The sequence below is a fragment of the Mustela putorius genome, unplaced genomic scaffold (assembly GCF_011764305.1).
Source record: "Mustela putorius furo isolate JIRA1106 unplaced genomic scaffold, ASM1176430v1.1 tig00003898_pilon_pilon_pilon, whole genome shotgun sequence".
Lineage (NCBI taxonomy): Eukaryota > Metazoa > Chordata > Mammalia > Carnivora > Mustelidae > Mustela > Mustela putorius.
This window is the reverse complement of record NW_025422047.1, coordinates 32622562-32650410: the sequence shown is the minus strand read 5'-3', so window position 1 is coordinate 32650410 and position 27849 is coordinate 32622562. Positions and strand designations below refer to the sequence as shown.

Below are 27849 nucleotides of genomic sequence, written 5' to 3'. Positions count from 1 at the left end.
AAAGAGAGAGAGAGAAAAGAGAGAAAGGGGCAAAGAGGAAGAAAATCTCAATCTCAAGAGTAAAGCCTGTCTCAGGGCTCAATCTCACAACCCTGAGATTATGACCTAAGCCAAAATCAAGAGTCAGATGCTTAACCAACTGAGCCACCCAGGCACCCCCAGAGACTTTATTCTTAAATTTCTTTTGTTCACTACTGAATCTGTAGCACCTTAAAGTGTTCTGCACATAGTAGGCACTAAAGAAAAGTAAGTTGTTAAAAGAATTTCTTAACATCTTACATGTATTAACTCATCTAATGTAGACTGATGATTGTAAATTGTGATAGTAACTGATAGCTAATAATAATGCTTCCTACTCTCCAGACATGGAAACTGAGGTACAGAGAATGAACAAAATGAGGCCATGGTAAAGGTAAGATTTGAACCCATGCCACATGACTATTAGATTAAACTTCCATTCAGTCTCATTCTCTTCACTCCCAGATACTGGTTTCCTTTCCAGAGCACTAATTCAGCTAATTCCAGCTAACATGTTAAAAAGACATTGGCTGATACTAGTTAGGATTAAGATTCCATAATATTCACATTTTAATGATGAAATCTTAAAAATCAAATACCTTTGAGTTTTTTTAGGTAATATTTCCAGCAGGACATAGAGAGAATTATTATTTTTTTTAAAGATTTTATTTATTTATTCGACAGAGAGAGAGATCACAAATAGGCAGAGAGACAGACAGAGAGAGAGATGAGGAGAAGCAGGCTCCCTGCTGAGCAGAGAGCCCCATGCGGGACTCGATCCCAGGCCCCTGGGATCATGACCTGAGCCGAAGGCAGAGGCCCAACCCACTGAGCCACCCAGGCGCCCCATAGAGAGAATTATTTCTCCAAAAAAAGAAATTTGATTGGTGCTTCTCAAACAAGGAGTGGTTTATCTGCCCTGTTTACGAGTATCCAGCAACATTCACTAAATTAAATGAGGTATAACAGCTGTGAAATGTATAGTTAGTTACACACTCTTAGTTTCTAGTAATCATGTTAATGCAGTTGGGTGTTTTATTGACCAATCTCAGTATAAATAATCAAAAACCCCATGAAAAGCATCCCCATACAGCTAAACTAGAATGGAAACTTAAGAAGATGTATTAAAATCAACATTTCCATACCTAGTGAAATGGAAAAATAGGACTTAGTGATACTAGAGTCCAACTTAACAGAAATAAAAATTGTATGATTATACCCTAAATTAAATAATAAATATTATCAATGGGTATATATAAGTAGTACAATTATGGATTATTTAAAATCTTCTATATTTTCTATATATTCAAAATAAATGTATCATTTTTGGAATCAGCAAAAAAGTTGGTTAAATGTTGGAAAACACTAAAGAAGTTTGTGTTCATAAGGAGAAGCTTTAATTGCTAAACATGTAACTAAACCTATTTATCTCCATGTTGTGTTTTTCTAAGTGTAAGGGATAATACAGATGTTTTTAGATATGTAAATACTTTAATAATTTATAGATTCATTCTACACAGGTACAGTAAAGATCTACTACTTCTGAAACATACTATATAAATAATACAAATGGATGTCTATACTTCACCTTTGTTAAAAAATTTTATTTAAATTCATAATTACCATATAGTGTATTATTAGTTTCAGAGGTAGAGTTCAGTGATTTAGTGATTCATGGGCATATAACACCCAGTGCTCACTACATCGTATGCCCTCCTTAAGGCCCATCACCGAGTTACCCCTTCCCTCCACCCACCTCTGCTCCAGCAACCCTCAGTTTGTTTCCCATAGTTAAGAGTCTCTTATGGTTTGTCTCCCTCTTTGATTTCATCTTATTTTTTTATGTAAAGACTTCTTGTTATGAAGTGTTAGCCTTTATTACCAGAAGTGGCAGCAGAGTAGAGGTTAAGAGCTTAGGCTCTGGGACCACACGGCTCAGGTGCAAACCTCAGCTCCATCACTTAGTAGCTGTGGGACAGTGAACAAGCTACTTACAGCCTCTGTGGTTCAGTCTCTTCATCCATAAAATGGAGGCAATACTAACTCCCTGTTTTATAGGGTCGTGGTAAGGATTAAATATCAAGCACTTAGACAATGCCCAGATATGTAAGTGTTTGCTATTATGATCATTACCAAGTTGGCAGCCTCTTCAAGGTAAGGGAGCTATTTTATTTACTCCTCTGTAGAACTACTATCCCTTGCATATTAAAAAAATCAATAAATTATTCTAGAATGAATGACAGGTTTAATTAATCTAAGAACTGAAATTAAAATCCTTCCTACATAGTCACTTAAACAAAAATTAGAAGGTTTCATGGACTATCATGTACCAACTCTCTAGTGTGAACTCTCAGTATTTCTCTTTGGTTCCTTAGTAAAAACTCTGAGAAGAGGAACCCATTTCTAAGTTTTAACTGTAAATTCTAGAGATTTTACTGGATACACAAATAAATTTAGAATGTTAGCCAGGACTCTATATGAAAGTAAGAGAACTCCAATTCTAAGTAGTTCATGTAAAAGAAGAAAAGGAGATGCAGGTGGCTCATATAGCCATAATACAGGGAGAAGTCCAGACACTGGCCTTTGGGATGCCTAGAATCAGATGGGTCAGTCTGTCTGCCCAGCTGTTTCTAGAGGTATTCTCTCTCTTGGTTTCTCTCCTCACTTTGCCTCTTGTTCTGTTTCTCTCTTCCATGTTGACTTTATTCTCTCCCACTGCAGGCAGTTTCTGTGTAGGAAGATGACATGGCTGCCAGCAGTCCTAAACACATATCCTCAGATCCTCTGAGAGAGGAGAGAACTCTTACCCAACATCTCCCATTATAAAAGATGCCATGGAAGGCTTTCTCAGGCCCTCTTTAGGTATTGTGTCCATCCCTAGAGAAAAGTATTATATAAAACAGGCACTGGTCACCTGATTTCAGGGTTTGCTATTGTTATTTGCTTGTTTATTCAGATGTTAGGATTACTTTGGTGAATTCTTTATTCTCCCAGTGTCTGATTTTTTATCTCAGGGTATGCCTATAGTTACTCTTTCCATGACCACACCCAGCTGTTACAACCCACTAACTTCTAGAGGTGAAAAAGTGGTTCCCCCAAAACCATGTTGCCCAGACAGACTTTAGGAATGCCAAATATCAGGGAACTATCTCAGTTTGTGTCTAATATATCAAATAATTTAAGGGATTGTATTAAATTCCAGAATATTAAATTATGGAATACATTACTAAGGTAGGACCTAAATACTTAACTGAAAATATCCCAGAACATGAATATCTTAGCTCTCTATGAGGGTTACATGCAGTATTAATGTAATCAGCTAACCTCTCCTACTTCTTTTAAGTTCAATGATTACAGTAATGGTACTCTACCTAGAAAAAGGTAAAGCCCAAAGACTTCCAAGATCACTTACTATCTCTAATTTTCTATTAAAGCAAAATGTACTTTGTTTTATTATCAATGCAAAACAAATACAAAACATAGAAATTTGTGCCTTAAATCTCTCTCTGATTTTTGTGAATCTTACCAGATTAGCCTGGAGGAGGGTGAGGAAGGCTCAGTATAATTATTATGTGAAGCACAATAAGAACTGATGTACCAAAAGATTTCTAAGCCACAGTGAACCCAAGCCCAAGGCATCCATAGACTGGCTCACTAACACCACAATAACCAAACACTGCCCACAACAGGCAAAAAGAGCCATTGTAGACAACTGGACTGAAGGAAAAAGCAGCTCAGCTACAACAGCAGGGCATGCACATCACATGTAGGAGATATCCCTGAAGTGCCAGGTTCTGATGAACAGGGAACACTGTATGGCAGGACCCTCTTCTTCACACGGCCATTACTTTCAAATACAGGAGATGTAGCTGTCTTTCCTAACACACAGAAACAGACCTAAAGAGACAGAGGCATATGTCCCAAATGAAAGAACAAGACAAAATCATAGCAAGAGACCTTAGCAAAATGGAGATAAGTATTTTGCTTATTCACTTGACAGAGAATTTAAAGTAATGATCATAAAGTTCTCACTGGGCTTGAGAAAAGAGTGGAGTACATCAGTGAGACCCCTAACAATGAGGTAAAAAAAGAACAAGAGAGGAAGAACATAAAAATGAAATTAAAAATTCACTAGATAAAATAAATGGTAGACCAGAAGCAGCAGAAGAACAAATCAGTGACCTGGAAGACAGTAATGGAAAGTCATCAAGTTGAGCAGCTGAGAGAAAAAAATAATTATGGAAAATGAGGACATGCTGAGAAGATAGAGAAGTCAGCAATACCATCAAGTATAATAACATTCATGGTATATTAGGGATCCCAGATGGAGGAGAGAAAGAAAAGGGGGCACAAAATTTATTTGAAGAATTAATAGCTGAAATTTTCCCTAATCTGGGGAAGGAAATAGAGATCTATAGAGATCTCTATCTCTATAGAGATACTCCCCCCCACCACCAAAATCGGCCCAAGAATGTCCACAGCAATGTAATTTAGATGGCAAGAATTAGTGATAAAGAAAGAACTTTAAATTAGCAAAAGAAAAGAAAGCATTTACAGAGAAGGGGAAACCCTAAAAGGTGATCAGCTGATTTTTCAACAGAAATTTTGTAGGCCAGAAGAGAGTGGCATGATATATTCAAAGGGCTGAATGGAAAAAAATCTGCAGGCAAGAACATTTTATCCAGCAAGTCTATCATTCAGAATAGAGAGAAATGAAGAGTTTCCCAGACAAACAAAAGTTAGAGGAATTCATGACCGCTAAATCAGCCCTACAAGAAATGCTGAAGGGAGCTCTTTGAGTGGAAAGGAAAGACCATAAGTAAGGGTAAGAAAAGTAGAAAGCACAAAAGCAGTAAAAATAAGTATATGTGGGGGCACCTGGGTGGCTCAGTGGGTTAAGCCACCGCCTTCGGCTCAGGTCATGATCTCAGGGTCCTGGGATCGAGCCCCACATCGGGCTCTCTGCTCAGCAGGGAGCCTGCTTCTCCCTCTCTCTCTGCCTGCCTCTCTGCCTCCTTGTGATCACTCTCTCTGTCAAATAAAAAATAAATAAATAAAACTTAAAAAAATAAGTATATGTATAAAAAATCAATCAGGGGACTCAAAAAAATAAAAGGATATGAAGTGTGACACCATATACCTAAAACACTGGGAGGAGTAAAGAATGAGTTCAAGCTTAAGCAATCATCAACTTAATACTGACTGCTGTACAGAAGATCTTATATACTAACTGAAGGGTAACCACAGATCAAAAATCAGTAGTAGAGATGCGAAAAAATAAAGAGAAAGTAATCCAAGTATATTGCTAAAGAAAGCCAACTAATCATGAAATATCAAGAGAAGGAAGGAATGGAGAAGAAATACAAAAACAACTATAAAACAAGAAATAACATGGCAATAAATGCATACTTATCAATAATAATTACCTTGAATATAAATAGACTAAATGCTCCAATCAAAAGACATAGGGTGATGAACTGGATAAAAAACAAGACCCATCTGTACACTGTCTACAAGAGATTTATTTCAGACCTAAATACACATGCAGATTGAAGTGACCAGATGGAGAAGCATTTTTCATGCAAACAGAAGTGAAAAGAAAGCTGGGGTAATGATACTTATATTTGACAAAACAGACTTTAAAACTAAGATGGGAAATAATCTAAATATACAATAATCATAAATTTAAAAAGAAAGTATGGCATATCCATGTACTAGAATATTATATGATCAGAAAAAATTATGTTATGAAAGAATATGCAATAATATAAGCACTCTTAGTATATCACATGCTTTGTGTAAAAAGATAGTTATAAAATATTTAAATCCCATTATTTAAAATTGTATTATTTAAAATGTACATATGTATTTTATACATATGTAAATTCTTGTCTGTATCTTATATGTTTTCTAAATTTTTATAATAAATAATTTATGTAAGAAAAAATCAATAAAATTATTATTCACTTAAGTGAATACAGAGGCTTAAGTATTAAAGTATTAAGTATTAAAAACACTTGAACATTATTGAGAATTGTAAGGAAACAATTGCCATTAGCAGATTACTTGTTCTTCTGTAGTGACTTCTCTGCCATGCTTCATACTATTTCACAATTTGGTCCTGAACTTTATCAAAACCCATGAAGATATACGATCTTCGAAACAGCTATGAGGGATATTGCTTTTGTGAACTGATGATTAGCACTCTGGGGACAAAGTGTTCACTTTCTTTCTTTCTTTCTTTCTTTCTTTCATTCAAGATTTTATTTATTTAATTGAGTAAGAAATAGTATGAGCAGGAGGGAGAAGCAGACTCCCTGCTGAGTAGGGAGACTGATGTAGAACTTGATCCCAGGATCCTGAGATTATGACCTGAGCCACACAGGTGCCCCAATGTGTCCTCCTTCTTATCTTAGATCTTACTGCTGGGCTTAACAGTGCTGTGCTCCTGCCAGTGTTCATTCATTGACTGAACCAATATTAAATGAATTTTAAACTCCTGAAGTCCTCTCTAATTGCTGACAGCACCCTACAGAATTTGCTGTGAGATGTATATAAACTGTAACCTGCCAAAATGAGACTCCAAAGTTGATTTGGGAGATATAATTAAGGACAACTGCCTTCACTTTTTAGCTCTGAATTAGGTTTAAAAAAATATATAGGTTTAGCTCTGAATTAGGTTTAAAATAAAGTGTTGATCCCAGAATGGAATGTGTGTAAAGAGTTCATATTTCTATTAGCTTATTTGGTATTTTATAACAAGATTTTAATAGGTCTTCCATTTTTATCTCATTTGCTGTGATCCAATGTGACTACAATAGGTTGGACAAACTGTAAAACTCCTAAAAGAAAGGCGCATGCAGAACAATTATCAGGATGTCAAAGTGACATCCCTCTTGCCTAGCCCATTGTCTAATTGTATTTCAGCTGCAGACATATTTTCTAAAATTTATTTTTCATCCACGGGAAATGCACAGGAGCCCTTATCTTCTGGCATGCTTTTGCCCTATCACTTTAGTGATTTGAATCACCCACCCAAGTTCAAGGAAAGTACCACAAACATAACAAGTCCTTACCCAAGTCCAGTGTATTTTGTTCACCTAGTTTACTGCCTTACCATCTGCCCTTCACTTCTGAAGGACTTGCAATAAAGCAGGAGCCAAAGTAAAAGCAGATACCCCACTGCTATCTATTTAACTTTCATTAAGTGAGTTGGTGCAGTGCTCAGGCGCCTTCTCAAAACCAGCCCATCATCTAAGAGTATTTACATAAGACTCTTTGCATTATATTCCGACCTCTGCAACATTAGTATTAACTACTGACATCTGCCAAGTCTGACTGGTAAGTGCTTTACAGTATCAATTCATCCCAAGCAAAAAGCATTTCTGAGTGCTGCAGTGCTCTTGTTAATGCCAATAAGAAGTATCAAGGCTCATATGACACCTAGCAGAAATTAGTACCCACATTCAAAGAAAAGTCTTTGTTATTTCCCAGAGTATTATGTGGACTTTATTGAGATGACTGCATCTGACACCTGCTGTAATATAAAATGCAGCTATAATTAGCCAACTGATGCTCACTGCAGTTTAGGTCGAATCCCTTCTGTGGGAATTATGCTTTAAAATATTCAGAACTCCAAGTGGCTCTCATTACATTTAATTTTAACTTAGAATTAGGTGGTCTAGAAAAAAAATTTAGGATTGTAATAGCCCCCTGCTGAATGCCACACAGCAACGTGAAAACCCATAGGGTTTTCCCCCCTCTAAAAAAAAAAAAAAATGAGAACAGCAGACTACACTAGAGCCTTCAATTGAAGTCTGGCTTTGCTTAATTGTACTTTTTGCACTCATCAGTCTCTCCTCTTCAGAGCAAGCTACAAAAATTGCGTGAATAGCCAAAGAAAAGTTTCCCACAGTCACTGGCCACAGAAAAACACTATTGTCCTTCCTCACAGTTTGATGGACAACATTTCTATAAATGGGTAGCCAGGCTGTCAATGGTACCCTTGCTGAAAAGGCAAAAGAAGAGAACAGATTCTGCCAATATCTGACAAAGCATGTTAACACATAATCAGGCATTCACTAGTCCGGCAGCTGCCCCTGGGACCTTCATCACACAGGTGCCTTTAAGCCATTTCCTATTCACAGATAAAGGAACCAAGCAGGAGATACCTGGGAAAGGAGCAGTCTATTATGGCTTGCCAAATGTCCATCTTCCAGGCTGTGTGTATAAAAGTAGAAAGAAGAAAAAGGAAACTGTGCCTTCAATTGAAAAACTGTAAAATAGCAGAACATTTACAAAACCCATCATTTAAGCTGTGCTGTTTTCCCCCCTTTCTTTTCTCTTTATTATTATTATTATTTTTTTTTTTAGGAGGAGTGGATGTGTTTGTTTGTTTGTTTGTATAGCATAGAGCACTCATGTATAATAGCAAAGGTCTGTTTTCTTCAGTGGTTTGTCAAATGCATTTGTCCAAACGTCCCTTCACATGCAAGCTGAAATACTTACCTGGTCTAATTGAGTAACAGAGAATTTACTTTGTCACCTTAAGTGATTTTTTTTTTTCTACACACACACACACACACACACACACACACACACTCTCCATTTTAAAATCTGTGACCAGTGATGCCAAAGTGGTAATGGGGTAGATGATCGTCCAGTAAAGCACAAACTCTGGACTATCTCTTGAGGAACCGCCAAAATAAATATTCAGGAAATTGATTACCATTGTTCATTTCTTTATAACTGCTTAGATTGAGAACATTAGTATCCCACTGCTCTTATCTACCCAGTTAGAGAGAGTATCAGATCTTAATACTCCATTAAGCCAAAGGCCTCATCAGTCTACATATAGGGCATTTTCAAATTAAAATTTAATAAGACAATTTCAGATTAAAATTTCATGATCAGCACCTTAAGGCTGTTAAATATGAATTTCTATTTTATTTCTTCATTTTCATTTTATTTATTATCATACTCTCAGATCTCCTATACTCAGTGTATGGTACAGATATGGGAAAGAACCAGGAGTACAATTTTGGGAAGTGATTAAATCCTCAGGGACCTTAGATTGACTAAATGTGGTCCTTGCGATACAGTTTGAAGATCAGACACACTCTTAACTATATTTTCCTCTGAAAGGCAAGGTACTGTAAAGCTACTGGGGAGCCACAAAGTCAACGTAGTGATATAAACCAAATGCCATGAATTAAACTACTACTTTTTCAGCTAACTTCTTGAGTGCTACTTATTTTATATAGCTTCCTCATCTGAAAAATAGGAGTGCACTGCTTACCACAAAGTTTTGTGAGTAGTCACCCATGAAAGTTGCTGCGTTTGGTGAAGGAAGAGAGAACATCGGCTAACTGGAACAAACCAATCAAGGATCAGAAACACTTCCGAAATATAACCTTGCATTCTCTGATCTAAAATGTTTTTTTTCCTTATTTCTTCTTTTTACTTGTTTCTAGAATAAAATAATATTATGAGGTAGAGTTTAGTTAATAAATCATTAAGTTACAATTTATTAATTTTATAATTTTTACAAATATATGAAGATAGAAAATTTTCCTTAAATTTCAATTCAATAATATTTAGTGTTTGCTTATATATATAATCACTGACATTACTATCATACCTATTACGTGCTAGGCACTTTATATGTTTCATTATTAATGACAACTATGAGATAGATACAATTATTGTTGCTATTTTATTTATTAAAATTTTTTTTAGGGATTCCTGGGTGGTTCAGTCAGTTAAGCGTCTGCCTTTGGCTCAGGTCATGATCTTGGGGTCCCCGGATTGAGTCCCACATTGGGGGTCCTGGCTCAGCAGGGAGCCTGCTTCTCTCTCTGCCTGCCTCTCCCCCTTCTTATGCTCTCTCTCTCTCTGACAAATAACTAAATAAAATCTTTTTTAAAAATTTCTTTTAAATTAAACTCTACCTACACATGGGACTTGAACTCACAACCTAAAATCAAGAATAGCATGGTCTACCAACTAAGCCATTTTGTTGTTGAGGAAATTGAGGTTCTAGAAGGTAGAGTAGTTTAACCTTCTCTACTTCTCTATCAAATTGCAGACTTTGGATATGTCTCCTTCCAAAGACCATGCTTTCCCTATGAAACCATGGTTCATGTTTTAATAGGACAAAATGAATTTTTATTTTTTCATGATTTGAAAACAAAATATGGTAATAAGTGTGGGTTTCTTAACCACTGTAACATAAATTAAATCAACCTCTTACCTCAATGAAGGATAACCAAAACTTTTTTGAATAATTGAATTTGAGTTTATTTTTCTTAACTATTTCTAGAGAAAGTATTTCCATCAGTGACCAAATTTATACCTGAAAATTTTAACCAAAGACTACTTTTCTCTCAAAGGCATGGTCTATCTCACCAACCAAATTGAAACTCCTTAAGGTCAAAAAGGAACCAAGTCTTCAGCTTTCTCAAAAAATTTTTTGTAACAAAACATAACCTCTTAGGAGTTTCTTCTCTAGGTGTGCTCTAAAAATTCCTATAACTTAAAACACTCTTTTATTCTGGCTTTGGTTGAATCCACAGTTTCTTACTATTTCCCATCAGGTCAAATATAAATGTTTTAGCTTGGTGTTCAAGTTCACAAAAAACTAACCCTAATGTGCCACTTCAACTTTTAATTTTATGCTTTACTCCAGCTGAGCAAATCTCATCTCTGCTTCTTCCCTGCTCATTCTCATTTCTGACTTCCTAGTTGCTATGTTTCTCTTCTTTCTATCAACCTAAACCTAATACTTCATGTCCATCTAATGGTAGGTATTCTTTCTTCAAGGAAATTTTAACTCACTCAACACTGGTCTTTCACTTAATTTCATCTGCCCTTTTGATTTTATTATGGGGCTTATCACCATTCACTGGAATGATACGATAGTCTGTCTTATCCTCCAGTTGTTTCATGGAGCCAAGATTTATGTTTCCCGCCAAATTATAGCCCCCCCGGGGGAAAAGGAAGACCATGAGTCCATAAACAAATGAGAGAAGAATAAAACAGTTCACTCTAATGTTCCATATAACATTCTCTTATATTTAATCCTTGAAGAAAGTTATCATCCATTGATATTCTTCTAGTTCTGCAGCTAGAAAAGGAAGCAACACTCAAATCTCACTTGAACAGAGAATGAGTTAAAACAATTGCCATTTCTAATCTTTTTTAGGTAGATGCGGAACTCAGTAGTGCACAAAATATTTCTGGCTTTTCTCCTTCTGAGCACACGAGGGGATTATCATTCTTGACCCCATCTGAAGTAAGCATGGCCGTATCCGTGGCGTTAGTCAATAAATGTGATCAGAAGTAACACATACCACTTTTAGGGAGAAGCTTTAATATTTTGTGCTGTTTTCCATTTTACTTTTTCCTTCCTGCAGTAATTGTGAAAGAGTGGACCTCCTTCCTCAGCCTGGGTCTCTAAATGAGGATAATGTACAGCAGAGTCCCCAGCCAACTAATGATGTACATGTAACAGGAGGAAGAAACCAATTTGTTTGAAGCCACTAGGCCTAGCCTGCAGTGTTGGCCTAAATCACTGCAGTGTAGCCTATGCTCCCTGATATAAGAACTTTCTTAGGTCAGTATGGGATTCAGAATGCCAAGATACAAGAAGACTAAAAAACAGAATGACTAAATTAAAAGACTTTAGTATAGAATCCGTAAATATATAGGATTAGGCGTTTCATTTTTTAATGTGGTAGGTGAAGAATCAAGCTCAAAAGATCCTTTGAACATCTTACTGAGTTGTTTATAATCTCTTTTCTTTCTCTTCTTTGACATCCATTGTACTTTCAATCTCTGAACATTATTTTGAAATTTTGAAATTTTATACTGACCATAGACTCCACTAAAAGTCTTAACCATCACAAAATTTAGTGTTAGATTTCTTTAAACTTTATATATGTAATATTTCTGATTGAATGTTAAGATATCATTTGTGTCCTTGTAGCTATAGCTATAAGATGATATGCATATTTTGGGCATTATTTTGCTATTGGTATCATCCATGCAGTTAAAATAAGAAATCACGGATCTAGCTTTATTCAACTACATAAAAGTTTCTTTAACCGAGTTATGTCACAAATATACACTTTTAAAATTTTATTTATTGTTGGCCCGGGGTGGCTCAGATGGTCAAGCGTCTGCCTTAGGCTCACACTGTGATCTCCAGGGCCCAGGATCAAGCCCCACATTGGGCTCCCAGCTCAGCAGGGAGACTGTTTTTCCCTCTCGCTCTGCCCTTCCCCCTGCTTGTCCTCTGTGTGTGTGTGTGTCTAATAAATAAATAAACCTTTAAAAAATTTATTTATTGTTTTCTTATATTTGTTTTAAAAAGGAATATACAGCTAAAGCTGTATATATCAAATATGAAATATGAGAACCTACTGAGTATGCTTGTTTTGTTTTTACTTTTATTCTTTTTTATATACTAATATGCTGACAGATGCATTCCCCTATGACTACATTCTTCACCACACATAAGTACTATATAGTTATGAGTAATGAAATTTAAAAAGCACAATGAAAGAATAGCACAACTGTTTTTTTATTTCTCACTCTTGAGGACTCATTGCAATATTCTTGCTCCATATTAAGTTTGAGAGCTTCTGAGAAGTATTCTTAGAATTCAGATCTTTTGGAAAGAATAATGATTCAATTAGAGTTTTTTTAATCATGATGATTACTTTATGATAATGATCTTATATGGCTAAGATGTTGCACTTACATCGCACTTAGATGCAGCATTTCATTTTAGCAAATTCCAAGAATCATCCATGACTTTATTATTGTACCTGATTTTTACAAGTTCTTTATCCAAGAACCTCTTCATTCTCAATTGAAATGGGGATGCTATTTGATAAAGTGCAGTGCTAACCAATACCAGCTGAAAAACATGACAAAATGAAGAATATCAGAACGATTTGAAAGCAAACCAGAAATTCCCATTTGTAGTCTTAAAAATCCTCCTTGTAATCAGTTCAGAAACCAGTCTTTCGGAGGTATCTCAGAATTCCCTTTAAGTTTCATTGGAGAAATCTAGACTTTAGTAATACATACAATATAAGGCAGTATTAGTTTCCTCCCGCAATAAAGGCAGGGAACCAAGGCTATACCACCATCACCATTTCTAGTAACAGCCTGCTAACTAAAAACTGAAACTAACCAAATTCCTGACAATTTCATTCACTGGAGTGGCAAGACACAGATGGAAACAGTACTTAAAATGAATTATTAGAGTGATCAAAGAAAAAAAATTATTTTGTAAAAAGATTAACCATTTTTTTCTTTTGCCATGCCCACTTAAGGTGTTCAACTTACCTTTGCTCATTCAACCAATATCTACTGAACCCTGACTATGTTAGGGAAATGAAGCCCATGGCATTGCATAGAAATAGAAGGCAGGTTAGGATATATGTCATAGGAGCAGCACAGACAATGCTGGCCCCTTGAGAAACCTTCTAGATACAGGGGCCAGGGAAGCTTAGTGTGAGAGGTGAGTCTTAAAAAATAGGTGAGATTTTAAAAAGGGAGGGGGTGAGAATAAAACAGATAAAAGTAAATGAAGAGGACAATACAAGTCACAAGGAAATGAGTATACTGTAGAAACTGCAGAGCACTTGAGCAAAAGGGAAGTATGAAAACGGGATAGTTATAGTCAGCAGGGTCAGAATTTTAGTTGTTGATGATGGTGATGGGTTTCAGTGGGGGGAGCAGTGTTTTAATGTAGCGAAGTTGTCCTCCTTTGAGGGAGTTGAATCACTTTCAGAGAGGAAGAAAAAAAGGAATGGTATGAAGAGTCTAGCCCTGAAAATAAAAAACACCTCTTCCTTTTGAGAGGGGAAAACATCCTACTTTACTAAGAAAGAACATCCAAGGTCATAATATCTAATGCACACTTCCTTTCTTTCCTTCTCCTCTTCTTAAGGAGCCTGTTTTCAGTCTCTAAACCTATCGTTTCATCAACACATACATTCATTGTAACATTTACTGAGCACCTACTATGTGCCAGAAATAAACACAAGAGCCTGCCACATGGTTGATACTCAAAGTTTGCTGCTTTAAAGTAGAGAAAAGGCAAAATGAAAGAGCACTAGGTATCTATAAATTTCTCAGTAAAGTAGGACGGATATTATCTGGTGAGAATGGGAAGCGTAAGCAGTGAATTAGATGTGTGAGCAGAAAGATCTGAAGCACCTGCTGAAGGAAGTGTGCTGGGGAATAAATGGGAGATCAATATCAAGATTGTGAAGAAGCAATGAGAACCCAGTTGGAGTAGGCTAGATTGATTTTCCATTGGGCCAGAGGAACAGATATGACTTTCTCCAAGAATACTATTTGAACAAAATTCTCTACAGAACAGGATAAGGATGAGTGAAACATATAGGGGTAGGCTGGTGACTAAAGGTCAGGGTTGGCACGACGAAAAGAAAGGGGTTTAATAATTGCAAAATGGAGTTTCTCACTTCCCTAAAAGCAAACCTTCTCTCCTCCAAATAATGTGGTGTTACATGACACTTCTCTCATATTCTTAAACCATAAAAAATAAATTAGAATTATATTCTAAACATCACATTCTAACACGACTTCTGAAATAGTTGTATGATTAGTAAACCTGTTTTAGAATTGTTTTATTTATATCAAGCAGTCCACAGAAGTCCACAGAAGTGTATTCTTATGATAAACTCCTGTCCTAATTTTCATAAAACTATACAAATATTAAATGCAAGATGTTATAAAATTGACATTAAATAAATAACATTTGCTTTTCCATTGTGAGATTTTGTATGTGGAAAGTCCCATATTATAAGCCTTATAAATTATTTTTAAAAAATAAATGGGAGATCTTTTCAGATGACATTAAATTTATACAAATTAAAGAATAGCCTCTACCAATTTAGCTATTACCATGTTCATTTGTGATGCTCATTAGCTAGTCAGAATTTATATATCCCATATATCTGCATATCTGGAATGACCATAAGAAAATATGGCACAACAGCATTAGTTTATTCAAAAATGATATGATTGACTACATCACAATTCTAAAACTCTATGGCAGATTTAGTATCTTTCATTTTAAACGAATCTTCTGACACTTGGATTTTCCTCAGTTTAGATGGGTTCCTAGTCTTAGATGAAAAGAAGCTGACTGACTTGTTATTCTCAATTCTTCTCTTTCAGAACTCAGGTAAAGTCAAAATAAGCTAGTATGTAGCAGTCAGGAAAATACCATGCTACAGGATAAGAACTCAAAAGCTCTTCAGCATATACAGAGTATCTTTTCCTTTGGGAACCCTAAAATTCTCAGGATAGGGCTAGGTGCACACTAGACACTCAAATACTTGTGTGACTAGACTCCATACAACCCAAGGATGGATCTGCATCTGGCCTGTTCACAGCAGAATCTCCATTGTCTACGAAAGCATCAGTCACAAAACTGGTATTAAGGAGGAAAGAAGCTGGGAGGCACCAAAATAGTTCAATCGCAAGTAATAACGTTCTCCTAGGCAGTATCTTGAAAGGGTCAGGCACTGAACAAAACATCTGCATTTTAACAACTGTCTTCTTAATAATAGCACATGTTATTAAACACCAAAGGACTTTTGAAACTACTCATGTTAAAAAAAATTTAGAAAATTGCATTCAAATTATAGATAATCTACATATGAAATCACTAGCAGTTAATTGTTGCTTAATAAGCATACATTTGTTCTTGTAAATTTGGTATTTTCTCTGTCCATGACTTAACTAACTCACCTTTTAGAGGAAGTTGTAGGTTTTAAATGTCAATAGTTTTATCTTTCTTTCTTTCTTTCTTTTTTTTTTAAAGGGAGATATTGCTGCTGCCTCGGTAAAAAGCAGGAGGCAAAATAAGCTTAAAGGGTTTTGTTTATTATTATCACAGTAATAGTTCAAACCAATAACAAAAAAGATAAAACAGTTTATTATCCTTAGGGAGATTTTCCAAGTGTTTTGGAACCCCATTTGTATTGACAAAAATAAATTAGACGAAATTGGTCGAAAAGAGAGCTCTCCATATGAAGAGTTCAAAAGATGAATTATATTACTCTTCAGTTATTGATAATAACAATAATTTAGCTTACTACTTCAGTTTATAGTTTACAACATGCTTTCACATACTCTATCTCAATTGATTTGAACAACTTGTAAGTTAAGTCATGCAGCTAATACCAGACCATTGATTTTTTTTTTCCTATTTCCTTGATTTTTAAAGCAATTCATTCATTGTAGAAAATTATAGAAAAAAATGTCAGGAAAGTATACAGAAAAAGATCACTCTAAGCCAATCATGGTTAATATTCTGGTGAATTTCCTTTCAGTCTTTTTTCTGTGCATTATTCCAATATTTGAGTTAACAATCTTTACAATTTATTATCCTACGTTTTTCTTCTGACATTATAAGCATGTTCCCGTTTTGTTTGAGTTTTTAAGTATCATCTGAATAAATTCACAAGATACTTCTAGTTTTTATTTTTATTATTTTTTAAGATTTTATTTATTTATTTGACAGAGAGAGAGAGAGATCACATATAGGAAGAGAGACAGGCAGAGAAAGAGAGAGAGGGAAGCAGGGTTCCTGCTGAGCAGAGAGCCCGATGCAGGGCTTGATTCCAGGACCCTAAGATCATGACCTGAGCCGAAGGCAGAGGCTTAACCCACTGAGCCACCCAGGCGCCCGGATACTTCTAGTTTTTAAACACGTATAAATATAAAGGTATTAAAAAAAAAAGAAAGAAAGAAAGAAAGAAAGAAAGGTATTTTGGATATTCTTATGCTCAAAACTCTGTGTTTTGGGGCACCTGGGTGGCTCAGTGTGTTAAGCCTCTGCCTTTGGCTCCGGTCATGGTCCCAGGGTCCTGGGATCAAGCCCCACATCGGGCCCTCTGCTCAGCAGGGAGCCTGCTTCCTCCTCTCTCTCTCTGTCTGCTTCTTTGTAATCTTTTTCTGTCAAATAAATAAATAAATAAAATCTTTAAAAAACAACAACAAAAAACTTTGTGTTTTAGAATAATTTCTTAGAATAGATGACAAGATTACATTTACCAAATACTAGAAGCAGGGAAAGGATCAGAAGGAATTTGATTTTATGTAGTCAATGTTATTGCCTTTGAGGACAATATTATTTTTATAATCCTTAAAAACCTATAAAAAGTTTTCCTTGCATCTCCCTTAAATAAGACAGAAACCCTCAAATCAGTTTTTGTTTTCTCTTCTCGTTATGTTCTCTAGTGAATAAAGAAAACAGTTAGTTGCTATCTTAGTATAATAACATATTTTTAAAATATCAATTTTAAATTATTCTCTTTCCAAAAAGATAAAGAAGTTAAAATAATGATCACTAACTTTACTGAGAACTCACTATGTGCATGTATGCTAGCATTTTACATGTATTAATTTAATAAAGATAATTACTCAATTGAGAAAAGAAATGAGTATTCACTTCAACAACTAGGTTTAGTGAGCCAATTTATCAACACAGGAAGTAGGTATAGGCTTCCCTTAAATAAATGTAGAATATAAGAAAGACTGCTGTTAGTCAACCAGGAGATATACCAAGAGAAACTTTATGATCTTGAGGGATATTATAGAATCTCCAATTAGGGAACATCAAAAATGGAAAAAGAAAACAATTGGGAGAAGGAATGAATGACATGTGCACTTTTAATTTCTGAAATTAAGGGCTGAAAAAAGAAGGGGTAAAAATGCGAATATCAGTGAGAATCAAAGAACAGAACATAGTCAAATGATGAGAAAAGTGATAAAAAAAAGTAGGTTTATTGTTTGTGCTACGACTGTACTGTGAATTTTCTATATTATCTAATTTCATCCAACTGTATGAAGTCAGTGGGATTATCCCCACACAATCCAAGCAAGAAATTGATCAGCAAATGCTTAACAGAATATAGAAATCTGGGTTAGAAATATTAAATGAATTAAATATTAAATGAATACACTTAATATTTTCAAAGAGATAAAAGAAGAAATCAACAAATAAAAATAGGTGATGAGACACACAAATAACCTAATAGTTAAGAAACCTAATAGTTAAGAAAAATAACCAAACAGCTCAGAAATAAAAACTGTATTTTATATTTTAAAAACTCAGAGAATGAGCTAAATGGCAGAGAAAATGCAGATGAAAAGTAAATTAATGAGTAGTAAGATGTAAATGAGGAAAGCTCCCAGCACAAAGATAAAAGAAAAATGTAATATATATATATGAGAAATGACACTAGATTACATATTTTCAGGAGGGAAAGTAGAAAGAACGGTAGGTGGGCAATGTTTAAAATAAAATAACAATTTGGCATAATTCTTTTTAAGAGACCCATGTGTACAGATTTCAAATATTTATCAAGGGACATCTGGGTGGCTCAGTTTAAGTGTATGCCTTTGCCTGAGGTCGTGATCTTAGGGTTCTGGGATCAAGTCCTGCATTGAGCCCCTTGCGGGGAACCTGCTTCTCCCTCTGCCTGCCCCTCCCCTTGCTTGTGCTCTCTCTCTTTCTCTGAGGAAATAAAATCTTTATAAAAAATAAAATAAAATAGTTATCAAATGCTGGTCAAAAGTAAGCTTAAAAAACTTATATCTAAGTTCATGGTGAAACTTGTGGAAAGTACAATATATTGTCAAGCTTCCAAAGAGAAAATACTTAACACTGGAAAAAATGAGGAAACGTTGTCATTATATTTCTCATCAGTAAAATCAATAATAGGAAAAAAACAAAACCCAGAAAAATACTTTCAAGATACTGAGAAAAAAAAAAAATCTTTGAACCTAGAAACCTTTGGCAAGTCAAATTATCACTCAAGTAGAATGACAAAATAAAGATTTTTCAGACACATGAGAATACAGAAAGTTTAACACCCACACATCTTCCCTTTAAAAGGTTTGGAGAAGGAGACTTGTAACTGTAGTTCTTGAAACAAACAGAACCACTCGTTAAGGGGTATTAAATCAGTCAGAGAGTGAACTTTTAAGAACAGTAGAAAATGAGAGGCTGTGCCATTGTCAGGGACATCTGGGCATCATCTGTGCTTTGTCCAACACCTACTCCCTACATGTAAACGTAGCCTTGCTGGTACTAATGGCTTAGCACAAATCTGGCTTTCTCATCTGAAGGGTATTACCTGTGCCGAGTGTCACAACCACTGCATGACCCATGAGGGAATCAAAAGGCCTAATAAAAGCAGTGACAGACCTCTACATCTGACCAAAATGGAGTAATTAGGTGCAGATTTATTCTTCCACTTAAAAATCTAGGGGAAAAAATAGCTAAAACAAACAAACAAACAAAAAAACAACTGGTTTTAGATATTGGATAATAGGAAGTATAGGCCCGTGATCCTGGAGAGAAAGGAAACGAACAAGTTGAGTCCAATAATTGTACCAATTTACTGTATACAGACAGTTTCCAGGCTGCCGGTCCGGGAGGTAGAATGCAAATAAAGTCTGGTTGTCTCACTGGGTTGAGGAGATAGCAAACAGAGTTTGAGGAGTCATGGCAGTGAGAGTCGGTGGAACAGAGTACTAAAGAAAAGGGAGTTCTGCAAAGAGAGTTCTGGAGATCTGCAGAGGGGTCTCCTTGTGTCTTTGGTTGAGTATTGATTCAGGTATATGTGAGAGGAAAGTAATCAAGACTGGAAATTAATAGGCAAAACAGTTCCCACTGTTCACTGAGGGAAAGGGATAAGTATATTTTGTTTTCACCAACAAGAGTGAAAAGCTCTCACAATATAAGAACATTAACTAGAACACTCAGAATGGGTTTATCACCTTCATTGTGGGGCTAATTTAGCCCTGCCCTAAGGCTACTGTACGGGCCAAGACAAAGCTTAAAACCAAGCCTCAAAAGATCTAACCGATTACATGTAACTTAACTGTGTATCAAAATGAAATCCTATTTAAACAAATGCTTCAAAATCCATAAAGCAACAATGTAAAATCTATGTCTGGCAATCAAAAAAATCAGGAAAATATGACCAACAACCATAAGAAAATAAATCAGTAGAAACAGATACAGAAATAAGAGATGATGTAAATAACAAAGATATTTAAAATAATTAATATAAATATACTCTGTATGTTCAAGAACATATGAGCAAACATGACCATGATGAGAAGAGATATCAAAGATATAAAAACAATTCAAATGAAACCTGTAGAGAAATACAATATAAAAAACGAAAGTACACTGAATGGGATTTAAAACAAATGAAACACTTCAGAAGATAATACCAGTGAACTTGAAGACAGCAACAGAAATTATCCAAAATACAGCACCAAGAGAAAAAGGCTAGAAAAGAAATGAATAGACTTCTGGGATAATAACAGGTGGACTAACAGATATATAACTGGAGTTCCAAAAGGAAAATAGAGACAGGAGGTGATAGAAAAAAATATTTGAAAAAAATATATATTTGAGGAATAAAAGTTTAAAATTTCTAAAATTGATAAAAACTATAAACCCACAGATCCAGTAGAAATAAAAATAAAGAAAACTATGTCAAGCCACAATATTAACAAAATTGCTGAAAACCAGCTGCAAAAAGAAAAATGTTAAAAGCAGCCAAAGGAAAAAAGGAACATATACATCAGACTTCTCAATAAGTGATGCAAACCAAAAAAATAATGGAGACACATTTTTAAAGTACTGAAAGAAAAAAAACTCATTTCTTTGTCCAGCAAATATATGAAAAATTGAAAACAAAATAATTTTGTTGGATAGAAGAGAAGAAAAACTGAAGAGAAGTCATTACCAACAGATCTTCACTCAGGAAAAGTTAAAAGAAGCTTTTCAAGCAAGTGGAAATGATACGAGATGAACATCTGGATCCACACAAAGGAATGAAGAGCAGCAGAATATGGATATGGGGGTTAATATAAAATATATATTTTTTGTGTTCTTTAAAGGATAAATGACAGTGCAAGGTTTAAGAATAATTTTTGTGGTAGCATAACATGTAGATTTTTCTGACTATTCTTCTCTTTTTATTTTTCCATATTAACTTTAAAATGAACTTTCCAGATCCAGAAAAAATATATTTTTGATATTTTATTGGAATTGTATGAACTTTATACATTCATATGAAAAGAACTGTCAGCCTCATGATACTTAGTTCTTAGCCAAGAATATAGATCTTTTAATTTTTTCAAGTCTACTTGTCTACTTTGTGTTTCTCAGAAGCATTTTGCAGTTTTCTTCATATAGATTTTGTACATTTATCGAGAAACTTAAATCTTAAATATTAAGAACTACTGACTTGTGAAAATGAATTAGAAATGAAGACTGTTTCTGAAGTTAAATTACAGGTCAAAGGGGAAAAGTGGAACTGAATTTGTAAAGCTTGATTTACATGATTTTCAAGGAAAAACATTTTTAATATAAGGTAAGCATTTATAAAAATAAATAAGATGATTAATTAATAAATTAATCAGAACAAAGGGAAATGGTTACAGATGTTTAAGGAAAAAAAGCAAGGTAAGGCCTTCTTTTTAATCACCTTGCATTGGCAAAACTACCTCTCCAGTATTTTTGTTTAAACTTTTGAGTCAAAAACATCCTACCAGTACGTATAAATGTCATATACATCGTTATGAGAATATTATTGCTATGAAATAATAAGCCATATATGAATGTTGTATACAACTTTATGAATGTTGTATACAACATTCATATATGGCTTATTATTTCATAGCAATAATATTTGTATACAACATTCATATATGGCTTATTATTTCATAGCAATAATATTCTCACAATGATGTATATGACATTTATATTATTATATTATTTTATAATAAAATAAAAGAAGAAATGCAAAATGTACCTTTCTTCCCTTGAATAAGCCATTTTGTTTAAGTTGGTGTATCTTCTACTAAAATTAGCAGCCTATATACTGTTTTTCTATATTTTTTACCAATTATTCAGAGAAGGGTGTTGAAGTCTCTAAATATAATTGTGGATTTGTATCTTTCTCCTTTCAATTCTATCAGTTTTTCTGGAAGTATTAAGTATTTTGGAAGAACTGTTGTTGGTACACAAACAAGTCTTCTTGGTGAACTGACCTTTTTAACCTTACATACTGTTCTTATGATACCTACATTTTCTGATATTAAAAATATAATGTAATTATTAATATGGTTGGATTAAAGTCTACTACCTTATTAGTTATTTTCTATTTGCCCCATGTCTTTTTTCTTTCTTCTTCTCTTTTTTGAATTGTTTTTATGATTCCTTCATATTTCATTAGCTTATTAACTATATTTCTATGAAAATATTTTAGTGGTTATCTTAGGGCTTATAATTTACATCTTTAGCACAGTCTATTTCAAATATTAGATTGTTCCATGTACAAGCTAGAAAACTTACAAGTGTACACATAAAATTCCTCCTTCTCAATTTTTGTTATTGTTGTCACACACTTTTTATATATGCTATAAATCCACAATAAATTTGCAACTATTATTGTCTTAGACTGTTAACTATCCTTAGAACAAGTAAAAATGAGGAAAAAATTATCCTTTTTTTTTTTTTTAAGTAGGCTCCTCACCCAGTGTGGAGCCCAACTTGGGGCCCAAACTCATGACCCTGAGATCAAGACCTAAGCTGAAATCAAGAGTGGGACATGAAACTGACATAGCCACCCAGTCACTCTGGAAAGAAATGTCTTTTATATGTCATTTTAGTTTAATTTCTTCTTAAGATCTTTATTTCACTGTATAGATACAAATTTCTGGTTTTTTAATTTTATTTACTTATCTGACAGAGAGAGATCACAAATAGGCAGAGAGAAAGGTGGAAGCAGGCTCCCTGCCGAGCAGAGAGCCCAATGTGGGGCTTGATCCCAGGACCCTGAGATCATGACCTGAGCTGAAGGCAGAGGCTTAACCCACTGAGCCACCCAGGTGCCTCTAGATACAAATTTCTTGCTAGTATCATGGTCCTTTTGCCTGAAAGACTTCCTTTCACATTTCTAATAGTGCAGTCTGCTGATAATCAAGTATCTTCGTTTTGTTTACATTAAAAATATTCATTTCTCCTTGATATTTGAAATGGAGGTGTGGAGCATAATTTCCCCCCTCTTGAGTATGGGCCAACCACTATAATTTGCTACTGACAAACAGAATCAGATGGAAGTGACCACGTGTGACTTAAAAGACTAGGTGTTAAAAGGCACCATGGCTTCTGCCTTGCTGGCTTTCTCCACAGTGGGTGACAGAACCACCAAGCAAAGCCACTCCTAAATTTCTAACCCACGGAAACTAGGAGGCAAGAAATTTTTGTTGTTTTAAGCCACTACATTTGGGAGAATTTGTTACACAGCAGTATACAACTAATACTGGAGTTCTCTGGGTTTCTTGGATCTGTCATTTGATGCTTTCATTATTTTTGGAAATTTCTCAGCCATCATTTTTTGAAATGTTTCTTCTGCTCCCATCTCTCTCTATTCTCCTTCAGGGATCTCAGTTGCATGTATGTTAGTCTGCATGGTGTTGTTCTGCAGTGCTTGGATGCTTTCTTTGCAGTTTTAAACACTTGCCAAATCAGCCTCATCACGTCCCCTCACCTCTTAAGACATCAATCCCAGGTAAGCACCACTCCCTTCTCTGAGGGACTCCACAGGGATGTGCCTCTTAGCTCCTAAATTTTAATAATTCCAAATTCTTCCCTTTGTTCCCCCATCCCTAGAGGGGCTAGCTGCTTCCTGAATTTGCTATCTTTGTGATCTAGTATTGTTTTCTTATTATCTCTTAACAATTTACCCTAATAACAATTTTTATTAACATTTTATCTGTTCAAATAGCAGGTATGGTTTCTGTTTTCTTTTTTTTTTTTTAAGATTTTATTTTTTTGACAGAGATCACAAGTAGATGGAGAGGCAGAGAGAGAGAGAGAGAGAGAGAGAGAGAGAAGCAGGCTCCCTGCTGAGCAGAGAGCACCATGCGAGACTCGATCCTAGGACCCTGAGATCATGACCTGAGCCGAAGGCAGCGGCTTAACCCACTGAGTCACCCAAGCGCCCCTGGTTTCTGTTTTCTAACTAAACCCTGACTGACTCAGAAACTGGTATGGAGAGTCTCAGTAAACAAATCCTCGAAAACGGGATTCTGGGACTTGTTGAGTTGTGTTGTTGGACTTGATTATAGTGTAAGCTCCTTGCTAATAGAAAGTGGAATGTTGTGATCCATTTCATGACATGGTAACACAATTAGTCAGTATTACTCCCACTTACTTGGCCATGGAAACTTTTGTTAAAAGAAGCATCTCACAGGACTAGTGTTCAGCAGAAAAAACTTTGAGAAATGCTGGCTTAGCCATACTTCTCTATTCAGTGAATCCTCCCTAAACACATTAAGCATGTTCAAGTTGATGCTCATGCTTTATCTAAATTAAGAAATGTACTCTTCATTTGATCCTCAATCTATGTTATACATCAAGTGTTTCGAGATTTTCCTGACACTGAACCCAAACACCTCCCCCACAGGAATTAACTGGTTGTATTGCCTTATACATACTTCTAAAATGATCATTCTCACATTATATCATAGTTGTTTGTTTACATATATGCCTCGCCTACTAAATTTGGCTCTTTGGGAGAGTCCTTGTCTGATTCCTACTAAATTTGGCTCTTTGAGAGAGTCCTTGTCTGATTCCTCTTTATATATGTCATGATGATCAGAGTGTCTGGCATATACAAGGTACAATTAATTGGTATGGCTATCATTCATGAGAATGGTTACAGAGGCTAGCTATATGTATTAAGAAAAATTTGAGCACTTTGAATTTGGTATTATTCCAGAAGAGGATAAACAGACATGTTTGTTATTTGAAATGAATTTGTATAACATTTTTCCCATGTGGTACAATTTCCCCTCAAGAGTAGAAACTTGTTTTTGTCCCATTTTACATTTTTGTTCACCCTAGACAGGCAAATAATTCAGCTCATTAAGAATATATTGAGTAATTGCTGTATGCCAGGTACTATAGCAAACCTTAAATATACAAACATGATATGTATAAATGCTCATAGTTCAGTGGGGAGACAGACTCAGAGTCAGGGAAATTTTACTATCAATATGATAAGTACGATAATGGAAAGTATATACAAGTTGTAGGAGTTGTTTAGCAGAAATGATAAACTCTTTATGAGAAGAATTAAGGAAGACATCCCAGAGATTTCTGAGCTGGAGTTTGAAGGAGAAATAGGAGTTCTTTAAGCTGACCAGAGGCAAGGGCATAAATTAAAAAAACAAAAACATGGAGGCAAAAAATAGTCAAATTTTGAAGAACTAAGAACAGTTTCAAGGAGCATTAAGCACCAGGTGCTTTGTGGCAGAAAATGAGGCTGGAAATTTAGGCAAAGGCCAAATCATGAGAAGAGCCTAAGATGCCATTCTAAGGAACTTAAACTTATCAATCAGGTTATGCAGAGCCAGAGATTTTTCCTTTCCTGCATTGGTTAAAATGTGTACTATATACATGGAACAAACATCTCTTGAGCACTATTAATACTGCATGCATTTTACTGTGCACTGGATTATTTCATGGGGTTGTACCTTAAAGGCACTTCATAAAGGACATTTCTGTTGTTAAGACAGATAGGCCAGATTTCATTTATACTTTCTATCCTTTCAATTGATCTTATCATAAACTTGCAGGACAGTATTTCTAATTCTGTTGGTAATGCTAAGACCAACACTTTGAATCATTTCTGCCAGGCAGCAGATTTTTCAGGAACCCACTTTATAAACTAAACTTAGTCTTCTATAGGGGGAAAATTATTTCCTTTATTCCCTTTCTAAATGTCATAGCTTTCATATTTTTGTTGTACATTACTATCTACATATCTCTATTTAAAATTAGCCCAAAGAAATCCACATTTTTTCAGCCTACAAACTCTTCTATTTAAAATAAATAGAAGAAAATGATAAATTTTCCAAAATGAAGGTAGTAAGCATCAGGAAAGAGTCAGAAAGATCCCTGGAAAGTAGAAATAATGCATAAAAGAGTTAAATTCCAAGTATTATCTCAGTAAGCAATACTAAAATATAAGTGGAAGTCTGGGTATCAAAACACAGAATTACAGAGATAACATATAAAAGTCAAATGGCCATCGCTTCTATAATAGAAGTTCAAGGAAACAAGTAAAACTTGAAATTTCAAAATCAGTGATGGCATAGACAGGAATGAACAGTACCTTATTCAAGATGGTATTCTTATACAAAGCATGTCCCCAACTGTTTCCTAGCAGTGTCCTGAATACTGGTACAAAAAAAACCTTCACACCTAGATGAAAACAAATGATCTGAAACCAGTTGCTAACTTGTTACAAAAAAAAAAAAAAATCTAGTTACCCTGTTATAATTATTCTCCAAAAAGAGAACCAGAGGAAAGAAAATATGCTTGCACTGCAAAGAATCATGAATTTTAGTTAGATATGGAGATGAGCGCCTTGAATGAGAAGGTTGCTCGATTTTGGATTACATATTGTGAAATCTTTTTCTGGATGTTTCTAGACATAGGTGGATTATAAATTGTATATCTTGCTGTGAGCAAGGGAACAGACAAGATTTCTCAAGATCCTGTCAAGCCTGGTGATCTTTGGAAATGAAAGCCTAATTAAGAGGCTCCCTAGGGACAGGTCAAAGGAGTTCTTTTATCCCTACTGCCCCTATTCCAGTTCCTTGACGCCTATTCTGCTCCTTTCATTCAGCCTCTCTAAAACTGAAGAATACATATTATGCAGTTTCCACCTTTGCTGCCTCTACTGTAAATGCATCAGACTATTAGAGTTAAGAATTTTAAATACCTCCTCCCTTATCTATAAGCTGATGGGTTTTATTTCTGAATAGAGCTTAGCATTTAAAATTCTTCCAAAATTTTTTTTTTCAGTTGGACAAAACTTTTTAATGTTAGAGTCTGACTATATACCATAAAAGTCCTTCAAATACCTTTTAATAAATCTGATGAATACGTTGCCAAATTTCACTTCAGATTTGTCTTCCTTCTGGTTTCAAAGATTGTGTTGCATGCAATGACTTACTTGGGTTAAACTGTTAGAACCTACTGATGTGTCTCACTTCTTTGAAAGCTTTAGGGTAAGTGTCTCTACAGTATCACCCAGAGAGTAGCAACTGATGGATGTTTTAAAACCTAACGTATTTTAAAGTAATTAATGCCATTCCCTTGATAGTACACGAGGAAACGTAGGGCATTTTATTGTTTTTTCATGTTCTCCGCTCTCTCACATGAAAAATTAGTGACATTAATTTACGTAAGTTTTAAACAACCCTGTAGAGGTGAAAATGTTCTAAATATGACCATTCTATGTGAAAGAGTTTTCCAAGTTTAGAAGCAGGTGTGGGTACTGCTGCATCCCCCAGCAGCAGTCTTTCCTCAGACAACTCCACAGCGCCATGTTAAAATTTTAACTTTTATAATTCAAAATTTTAACTTCTAAAATTCTAACATTTAACTTTAAGTTTCCTCTTACCAACGCTCATAAGGAAGATCTAAAAATCAAGATTTAGGCTTCAGATGCTAACCCTCACTAGACCACCACTCCAACCACCAGCCCAAATACTACACGCCAGCTTCGCTCGGATCAGCAATTACCTGCTCCAAGTCTTTGGCATGACGATATAGTTGCACCTGATTGGTGCATCGGCTTGTCAGTCATAACGAGAGGTGGGTCCCCAAAGGCCCGTTCTAAATTAGACGCTGTGTTTTTACGTCATCTGCCGGCGACGAAAGCAGGAGGGGGGCTT

At 35.2% G+C, this 27849-nt stretch overlaps 1 long non-coding RNA gene across 1 annotated transcript; it reads right to left on the bottom strand.

Annotated features, from left to right (window-relative positions):
- Positions 1–6381: 6381 nt before the first annotated feature.
- Positions 6382–27828, bottom strand: LOC106003811. Its single transcript, XR_001176517.2, has 4 exons — positions 27698–27828; positions 12782–12940; positions 9317–9487; positions 6382–8238 (listed from the first exon to the last, which is right to left on the bottom strand). It is a non-coding gene; the product is annotated as an uncharacterized LOC106003811 (long non-coding RNA).
- Between the last annotated feature and the right edge of the window lie 21 nt (positions 27829–27849).